Source organism: Rhinopithecus roxellana, chromosome 1 (genome assembly GCF_007565055.1).
Source record: "Rhinopithecus roxellana isolate Shanxi Qingling chromosome 1, ASM756505v1, whole genome shotgun sequence".
Taxonomy (NCBI): Eukaryota; Metazoa; Chordata; class Mammalia; order Primates; family Cercopithecidae; genus Rhinopithecus; species Rhinopithecus roxellana.
The window spans coordinates 197,191,785-197,202,154 of record NC_044549.1 but is presented as its reverse complement, the minus strand read 5'-3'; the positions used below and the strand labels follow the sequence as shown (position 1 = coordinate 197,202,154).

At 41.1% G+C, this 10,370-nt stretch overlaps 1 long non-coding RNA gene across 1 annotated transcript; it reads left to right on the top strand.

Annotated features, from left to right (window-relative positions):
* Window positions 1–1,385: 1,385 nt before the first annotated feature.
* On the top strand, window positions 1,386–4,932 carry LOC104670965. The gene is made up of 3 exons (XR_749219.2): window positions 1,386–2,106; window positions 2,997–3,142; window positions 4,774–4,932. It is a non-coding gene; the product is annotated as an uncharacterized LOC104670965 (long non-coding RNA).
* Window positions 4,933–10,370: the final 5,438 nt, after the last annotated feature.

Genomic DNA, 10,370 nt, shown 5'->3' with positions numbered 1-10,370 from the left:
AAAACCATTTCATTCTCTTAATTATTCATTAGGCTCCTCAGACTCTGAGCGACCTTCAAGGTCATTATTATGAATATTAATTATCACTGTAATATGGCAATGGAAAATGTATTTTAAAAGAGTTCTGTTCAGTAGAACACTGCTATTAAAAGAATTCACCATTTTATTTTGGAGTGCGTGCTCTTCTGCTCTTTTGCTACATGATGAGAAAATGGGAACATTAGAAGTGAACCTTCCAGAATCTTTTTAGTGCATGGGATGGGTTCCAGTTTGCATGATTCCTGTGCAAAGACCTGGAAGGAAGGAGTACCTGCTGACTGGGGTCAGGGAGGAGGTGGAATGAAGTAGTGCCAGGCAAAGATGGCAAGCTCTCCACTGGCCAGGACTGATGCTTTGCCCTGCTAGCCAGTTGTTTTTAAAAAAAATTCAGCCAACATCCACCAGATGCCTTCTCTTCAACATGCTTTTTGTTGGTTTAGAAACAACAGAATGAAGTTGGTTGAGTGGTGCAGCTTCAAGTAAACTCTTTCTACATTATAAGCTGGGGAGTATACTTTTTAACCATTTCTTCCCTGTCCCCTCAAAGCACACAACCAGCAGTGAGAGGTCCTGTGAAATTGAAACCCATTAAATATAAAGACATCTAATGACTGATGTGTTTAAATATCAGTCCTTCAAATAGAGCTTTGTAGAGTGGTTCATTTTGGAATGATTGTCCAGAACACTGTTTTCAGACCTACTCTGTGTCCTCTTCCTTTACCAGCCCACTTTCACCCTGACATACACCTTCTCCAACCCCACCTCTCAGGACTAAGCTTGCTTAGGCTAGCGACACTCCAATGAGTTCAGCTGGTTGTGCTGATAAGACAAAATAATGCTGGAGACATTCTCCGAATGAACTGGGGTGCCATCCAAATGGGCTCATATCTGAAAGTATACTAATGTGCCAGATCCTACTTTCTAAAAAGGCAGAATTGTCTGTATTTTCTTTTTCTTTTCTTTTCTTTTTTTTTTTTTTTGAAATGGAGTCTCACTCTGTCACCAGGCTGGAGTGCTGTGATGTGATCTCAGCTCACTGCAACCTCCGACTCCCTGGTTCAAGGGACTCTCCTACCTCAGCCTCCTGAGTAGCTGGGATTACAGGCATGCACCACCACCCCCGGCTAATTTTTGTATTTTAGTAAAGACGGAGTTTCACTATGTTGGCCAGGATGGTCTCGATCTCCTGACCTCATGATCTGCCCGACTCGGCCTCCCAAAGTGCTGGGATTACAGGTGAGAACCACTGCACCTAGCCAGAATTGCTGTATTTTCATCACAAATTGATTCTTCAACTGATTTTAGTTGTGTGGCATTCGGATCTATGTCTTAAACATTAGCGCTAGGAATGCACTGTAAACGCCTAGCAAGGGTATAGATGGGAGCCCTCTAGATCTAGTGAGGGCAAACTCTCTGAGTCATCTGATCTCTGGGCTGGCTGCACTGCGGTGATTTAAAATGTGAAATTCTTTGACACTCCTTTCAAAGGATGAAGCCTGATTCCTCTCCCCTGGAATGTGGGCTGGACCTAGTGACATGCTTCTAAGAGCTACAACAACACAGAAATGATGGTGTGTGACACGGGAGAGTAGGTGATTCATGGGTATTACAGCTTCCTGCTTGCTCTCTCTGTCTCTGAGCCCTCCCTCTGCAGGAAGCCCGTGCCGTGTCCTGAGGACGGGTGAGCAGCCCAGTGGAGAGATCTACCCGGTGAGGAACTGAAACCTCCCTGCAGTCATGTGAGGGAGCCACCATAGAGGCAGACCCTCCAGCCTGAGTCAAGCCTTCAGATGACTGCAGATGACATCTTGACCACAACCTCAGAATCGATTCTGAGCCAGAACCACTCAGCTAAGCCACTCCCACATTCCTGACTGTCAGAAACTGAGTGACATAATGACTCTGTGGTTTTAGGCTGCTATATCTGGGAGCAATTTGTTCAACAGGAGTGGCACCTACCTGAAGTATTAATAGTTGTTGAGAGTCACCTTTCTCACCCCTTCACTTGATGGCGCTGTTGTGCAACTGCAAACTCCTGTGGAGACGACTTGTCTCATTGTACACCAGGTATGTAACTTCCTGCCTAGTGAGTGCTGGGAATCAGGCCCTTGACCACCGTTTCACAAACCTCTAGCTACTCTCTGGCTACTTGTGAGTTAAAGTATTTTTACCTTTAAAAAATACTTACTAAACATTTCATTTTTCACAAATAGGTAGAAAAAAGATTTGTCACAATATCCCATCTGTATCCCATTGAGCAGACTGAATAGCCAACATTACATGCATTTATTGCTTGATTCTGAAGACTAAAAATCGCAGTAAAATGACACTTGCTTTAATAGGGGTAATTATAATCAAAATTTTCCAATTTGTATTATTTTTATTAACACCATAAAAACATCTCAAAAAAACTTCTCTTCTTAACTCTTTGTAAATTGTGATCAAGAGGATTAATATAAATTGCATAATTTCAACAAAAATATCTATTTATTACTTGTGAAAATTATTCATCTCTTCAATTGTAATGCAAGTTCGAAGGTCATCCTTATAAATGAGTAGTTTATAGCCTGGTTAGTCAACGACCATTTATACATTTCAGTCTGGAGAAGGCAGATTTTCAGGAGGAATAATGTAGAGTTTGGGTTTTCACAAGATGATCTCATTAAGAATTTTAAACTTACAGTTCAATTAAACAACGTATCTCAACTTAATCTGCTTGTATTTGAAGATAAATAGGCACATTTTCTTTATGCTTTATGAAGGAAACAATTTTTAAAACTTGATGGAATTCTACTTTGGATATTTTTATGATTACTCATTCATTGCTGCCCATTATATTCTTATACTGTATTCAGAACAGGTAGTAAATCCCACTAGTTCTAAAAGGGAAAATGACCACTTTCTGATTTATCCTCCAACAATGGTTACTTTTTGCCTCATAAATTGTTTTCTTTAAGACAAGAGATAAAAAGCAAGATTTGAGAGAGGTTCATGGATCAACTGGCACCATCTGCTTAGTTCTACAAAGTGGAGTTTCTGGGTATCATTCTCCATTTCTGTACACAAAGTGCTGTGAAGCTCAAGAAGAAACAGTTCTGCGCAGGTACGATGTGCGCCACCCTACTGCTTCTTTATCTAATAGGTGAAAACAAAATGCCCTGACACCGTCTCTTGGGCTCTTTTATTTTTCTTCTAAATTTTGTCCCTAATTCTCCATGATCCTATTGTTTTTAATTGGGGCGTTTGTTTGTTTGCTTGTTTGTTTGTTTTGAGACGGAGTCTTGCTCTATCACCTAGGCTGGAGTGCAGGGGCGCCATCTCGGCTTGTTGCAGCCTCTGCTTCCCAGGTTCAAGTGATTCTCTTGCCTCAGCCTCCTGAGTAGCTGGGATTACAGGCAAGTGCCCCCACGCCCGGCTAATTTTTGTATTTTTAGTGGAGACGGGGTTTTACCATGTTGGCCAGCCTGGTCTTGAACTCCTGACCTCAGGTGATCCGCCCACCTTGGCCTCCCACAATGCTGGAATTACAGGTGTGAGCCACCAGACCCGGCCTTTTGTTTTTCTGAGGCAGGGTCTCACTCTGTCACCCAGGCTGGAGTGCAGTGGTGTGAACACAGCTCGCTTCAGCCTCCATCTCCCAGGCTCAATTGATCCTCCCACCACAGCCTTCCTGCTAGCTGGGACTGCAGGCATGCACCACCACGCCTGCCTGGCTAACTTTTATTTATTTATTCGTAGAGACAGATTCTCACCATTTTGCCCAGGCTGGTTTCAAATTCCTGAACTCAAGGATTGGCCTGCCTTGGCCTCCCAAAGTGCTGGGATTATAGGCCTGAGCCACTGCACCAAGCTAAATGGGGCCTTTTTAGTGGTGAGAGAGACCAGGTGTTTTCAGTTTTTGAGACTCCCAATATATTTAAAAAATAAAGAAATGTCAATTCAGGGTTATAAAAAATTTAAGTGCTAAATACTTTCAACACCCACATTTAACAAAGTATGCCTATTAAACACAAAAATATAAGACAATATATTATATGAATTGCAAGATAAAGAAAGGATTTGTGAGAAATATTAAATTCATTGTGTATAATTATTACTACTGTGGTCTGTTAATGAGACACAAGTTTAAAGTTACTTTGAAGGATGTCTTCTTTCAATCCTCTCTGTATATCTCTGTAACTACTTCTGTACCCTCAGAGATGGTGTTTCAACTTAAACTTGTGAATGTGAAATATGAGCCAAAAGACTCCCTTGGCCCTGAAATGATCTTTGTGGCAGATGCTGCCAGAAGCCCCTCTTATCCTCCCTGGACTCTCCACCTAACCTGATGTCAACTGCCAGTATGTGCATCTCCTTGCCTGAGGGCTCTTCTGGTGGCAAGAGTCCTTGCTACTCACAGAAATGGCCACCAGAAGTGCCAGAAAATTAACCTCCCTTGGCCAGTGGTCCTCAACCAGCTCCCTCACTGACACTGATGTGCAGGTATCTCCTATACTGGTTGCTGGAGTCAACCACAGTAGCAGCCTTCTTGACAACATACCCTTCACTGGCTGCCTTCCTTTCTGTCTTCCTTCTTCACTCCCTTACCTATGCCTCCTGGGCTTTCCCTTCAAATAAACAGCTTGCACGCGAATCGTTGTCTCAGGGTCTGCTTCTCGGGAAACCCACACTGGGACAACTCTGTTTTTTGTTTATGTTTTTTGTTTATTTTTGTTTGTTTACTTGTTTATTAAGGATTCACCATATAAAAATGCTAACATCTGACAAACTGGACCACTCAAAGAGAAGACACCAGAGCTGGGTCGGGCACAGTGGCTCACGTCTGTAATCCCAGCACTTTGGGAGGCCAAGGCGGGCAGATCATGAGGTCAGGAGATCGAGACCATCCTGGCCAACATGGTAAAACCCTGTCTTTGTTAAAATACAAAAAATTGGCTGGGTGTGGTGGGTGTGCATCTGTAGTCCCAGCTACTCAGGAGGCTGAGGCAGGATAATTGCTGGAACCCAGGAGGTGGAGGTTGCAGTGAGCCAAGATCGCACCACCGCACTCCAGTCTGGTAAAAGAGCGAGACTCCGTCTCAAAAAAAAAAAAAAAAAAAAAGATACCAGAGCTTACCAAATTATACGAACTAAAGAAACCAAAACTATAATGACAGATTAAGTCAAAGACCTTTAAAACATTACCATTGTTTACTTCATCACATATATAAAGGACTATATTTACTTTATAAAAATCACAATTCATCTTCAGCCATGAACTTGTGTTTACTAGAGAATACTTAAATAGCAGTCAGTGTAACATCTATAGGTTATATGGCCAGATGGAGGGATTTTTATTTAAGTCTGGGATATGTGAATGAGGACTTGAAGTGTTGTTCAGGGTGATTAGAGTTCAGACGACTAGCATTTGACATCACAGACGGTTCTGGTACTCAAATTTAGCTCCGAATGTTTTGCAATCTGTGCTTGAGGATATGGATTCCGGCAATGAGTGTCCTAAATGAAGCTTAGGCTGTTACATGTGGGCTCAGTATCCTTGTTCTTTTGCATTAGGACCAAAGAAGATCATGTTGCTACACATATTCCCAAGAAAAACATAACTGGCAGTAACATTGCGTTTGAGGCCCTTTTGCATGAATGACCCCTCCCTCCCTCCTTTCCTCATCATCCTTCTGCCCCAGCTCCATGGACTGTTCCTTCTGTCCTTAGTCCACACCATGCTTTCCTGCCTCTATACATCTGCTCATGTCTTCCTTCTTCCTGAAATGCCTGTCTATTCCACTTTCCACCTGCTGCCTAACTCACACATGCCACAGGACCACATGTTCTTTCATCAGACTAGCTCACATACCACATCTGCCATCAATCCTCTCATGAGACCCTCTAGCTTTAAGTAGTTTATCCCTCCTCTGATTACCTGTGCTAATCATTCTTTATCTTGTATTTATGTGTGTAGATGCCTTACTCCCCAACACAGGTGTGAGCTCAGTGAGGGCAAGGATCATGATATAACTATCCTTAAATCTTCCAGGATGGTCACCAGATGGGAATAAATGAAGAAATGCAAGAATTCCGAAAGCCACTGGATGAAATTGAAGTGCTTCTTGTTTTAGATTTTTCACCTGCTTTAATATTAATTGCTTCTGGAGGGTGGAGATGTGTGTAGGACAAGAATTTCAGGTGGGGGAAGACATGAGTATACATACACGTACCGCGGCCCCAACATGTATGAAATCTATATCATATGCAACATTTATATATAAGTAGTATGTATATCCAGGACATTCAGAATAAGCTTGTTTACTCTGGGGAGAAAGACTGGGGGGTTGGGAGACAGGGAAAGCCACCTACTTTTCACGGCTTACACTCTTAATAGTTTTTTTATTTTTATATTAAGTGCTTGTATTATATCTATCTTAATTTTTTTAATTATTAAAAGACATATAAAAATGAAATCTAGCAATTGTTCTCTTACTAAGTTATGTAACTCCGAAGGTCTGCTACCTGTGTAGGCTGTAGAATATATATCTGCTGAGAAAACTCATGAGTTGTGCTGGTGGCAAGGGTACTCCTAATTGTTGGGAGATAATTCTACATGGGTCTTTCGTGTGTCTGCCCATCTTCTGAGTAAAGGCACTGACACCCTTTGTTTAAAATTATTAAATATCTTTTGGAAGATGTTTGTATAGCCAACAGCCTTGAAGATAGTGGCAGATTTTTTTTTTTTTTTTTTTTTTTTTTTGCTGTCCAAGACAAGAAAAATAATGTTTCCCTCAGGTTGAGCACATTTGCTAACAGTCCCTTGAAAATACCAGGGTTAAAAGTCTGAGTTTTTTAGCTATGATGCAAATTTATTGATTGTGTAGAATCCACCCGAGCTGTTCCACATTGTTCCTATGGGACTTGGGGAGTAAGGAGAACTGACACAAATATGAAGCCCATGCTGACTGCTACACAACGAGTGATAAATTCTTTTGTCTCTGACCCAGGAGTCTTGTGTCTTCTGTCAACAACCGTGAAACTGTGACAGGCTAACTTATTAGCTCATACATGTGGTAAAATTTCAACCCGTTTGTAGTTCTTGACACTAATGATGCATATTCTGATAGTTAAAATATCTATATTCATCAAAATCTAAATTTAGAGTGAGCAGTTCTCAGGTGAGTAATTTCATAAAGGAATTCTATTACTTCAATGGCTTTATTCTAGGAATGTATTACATACACAGAAGACACAGAAAAGACCCATTAGCCATTTAGCCTCTTCCCTGCTAAGACAAGAAACTGAAATGGCACTGTGAGCCAAATTGTGTCTTTGGTTATTTGGCAGATGTCAAATGGTCATTATGTTGTAGGTTTCCAGCAAAAACACAGTGGAAATAAAACCACACTTTCCCCAAGATAGTCAAAATATCTATATGGTATTTCATCTACTCTAACTTGTATTCAACACTATAGGGAGGATGGAAACAGTTTACATATTATGTTGGTGCAAAAGTTATTGCGGTTTTTGCCATTACTCTCAATGGCAAAAACCGCAATAACTTTTGCACCAACCTAATCTTTCTTTCCAGGAGGATGAGATAGGTCTTTTAATACATGAAAATAAATTTATGTTTTCTATTTCAAAATAGAAAACATAAAAAATGTCTTCAGCAAAAATGTAAAGTTCTTTTTCTCTTCATTTTATTTCTACTTGATATGCTGAGACATTTTAAATGTGATGCGAAGTACTTGACTATAATTGATTTGATCTAAAGAAAGATTGCTGTTATATTTAAATAGAAATTTTTATGATCAGAATATTAATTCTCTTTACCACCACTGCTCTTTATATAAACTTTTTATTCATTGCCTACTAGAAGCTAAATTTTTACATCTAAAACTATTTTCATTATGTCATAGTTGCCTTATGAAGGCTGTCCAAACATGAAAAATCAAATAGTGAATTACCTCCATTAAAATCTGAGTCATGTTGGGAAGAGTTTAGGATGGCAGTCAAGTCTATTATAGAAACTGTGTAGTGCTGCATGGAGATGCTGGAATATATTTAGGGCAGCAAAACATGTCCAATGCATCAGTCACAGTCCTGGCAGGAAACAGATGGCATACTCCAATTTGGTAATTTGAGTGGAGTTTTAAAAAGAGACTATTCACAAATGTGTGAGCAAAGTTTAGGGAAACCATGAGGGATGGTGGTGCATCCTGAAGCTAGTAATAATTGAGTCATTACCATTCTAGGCCTGAAGGGCAAGGAGCAGGAGCAGTTACTCCACTATATGGAAAAGGCTGCCTGACTGGAGCTGTGGCCTTCCACTGAGGGACATGGCCAACTCGCTATAACTCAGCACAGAGACAGCCAAGGAACAAATACTCTGACCTCACTCTCTTACCTCTGTCTAGTCTCCTGCCAGTGCTCCCATTAACTGAACCCAATCAGGAACCAGAGGACAAGGAAGCCTATTGATGCATCCACAGAGGCCAGTGCCTCCTAGGGCACAGAGGAGGATGGAGAAGGGTAGAGGGTAGATGTGGACAAACAGAAAATAACCAGCACTGTCAATTTTATTCAAAACGAGTTTCTTAAGCACTGAACTCTGTATCATATTCTGGAGGAGAAAATTACAATTTTGTAACTTTCTATTTTTTTTTTTTTGAGACAGAGTCTCACTGTGTCGCCCAGGCTGAAATGCAGTGGTATCATGTCGGCTAACTGCAACCTGTCTTCTGGGTTCAAGCAATCTCCTGCCTCAGCCTCCCGAGTAGCTGGGATTACAGGTGCCCAGCACCACGCCCGGTTAGTTTTTATATTTTTAGTAGAGATGGGGTTTCACCATGTTGGCCAGTCTGGTCTTGAACTCCTGACCTCAGGTGATCCACCTGCCTTGGCCTGTCACAGTGCTGGGATTATAGGTGTGATCCTCGTGCCCGGCCTGTAACTTTCTTTTCTTTTCTTTTTTTTAAATATATAAGCACTTTTGCCTTAGAAAATAATGGGTTCTCTGCATTCATTGAGGTAAGTTGGGTGTGTTACATAGAATCATGGAATTTCCAAGCTGAAGGGGACCTAGAAGTTATTTAGTGGGTCCCTCTCATACAACGAGAATATTTTTAAACAAGTCTTAGAAAGAAAAAAAAAATCACTATGTTTATGCCAAGTCTGAAAACCTTTTAATAGCTGAAACTCCTAACTTGGCTTTTGCTAACAGTAAAACCCTAATTTATAGAAAATCAGTTGGCAACTCTGGTTTGAGAAGGGTGGATACTATAAGCATTTCTCCTTTCTCTTAGAAACCACTCAGCAGTAATGAGGACACTGAGGAACAGAAATGAAAACCCCACTTTTGCAAAACAAGGAGACATCTCAAACTCGAAACCACACAAAACACGTGGGAGTGGTGTCAAGGCAGTGAGGGTTAGTAGGAAAGCTGGCAGAAGGGGTTGCAGATCTCAAATGAGGCTAGTGCACACTCCAAGTTAAAAGGCTTGTGGGAGGAGGTCACAAAGCCAGATCCTAACCAGAGGAGCAGCATGTGGAGAACAGAGCTGAATGAAGATGCGGACAATTCATGTATTTGCAGGAAGCAGTCAGCCAGTGAACATGGAGAGAAGACCGCACTGACAGCAGCCTTCCAGCTGCCTAGTTTTTGGCTTGGGAGAAGTAAAGGCTAAAACAATTCACTCATTCAATCCTGAACCATAAGTCAAACTCCTTCCAGCCAGGAAACTGGATTCTACTAACATATACCTCTTGCAGGTAGCTCACGTGAGAGAAAGTGAGACAACCAATCAAGCATGAGCTGGTAGCACTTCAAAAAGAAGTGAAAGGGGAAAAAAAGCATCAGAGAAAAATAGGAAAAACTGGAAGCAGTCCATGAAAGAACAGGCACTAAAGAACATTCAGCAAGGGCCATGAAAAGCAGGAACAAAATGTGCAAAATAGAGTTTCAAAGAATTAGACAGAATAGGTTACGATTTTAAATATGGAAGTCACAGTAGGATTCATTGAGAAAATAAGGTTTTAAGCAAAGTCTCAGGGAAATGAAGGAGTTACTTGTGCTCTGGGGGACAGTGTTCCAGGCAGTGGTAGCAACCACTGCCAAGGCTCTGAAGCAGGGGCACCTGGGTGCATTTGAGGGGTAGCAATGTTACTTAGGGCGTATATACTCATAGAAGGTTATGTCATTGTGAAGTCTGCACCTTAACATTCTAAACTCCCCTTCTTTGTTTTGTTTAATAGGTTTCTTTTCTCTGAATTTAACTTTGTCATAATCTTGGCTTTATTGGTGTTTATATTTGCCTGGTGTATTTTTGCCCATCTTTTATTTTAAA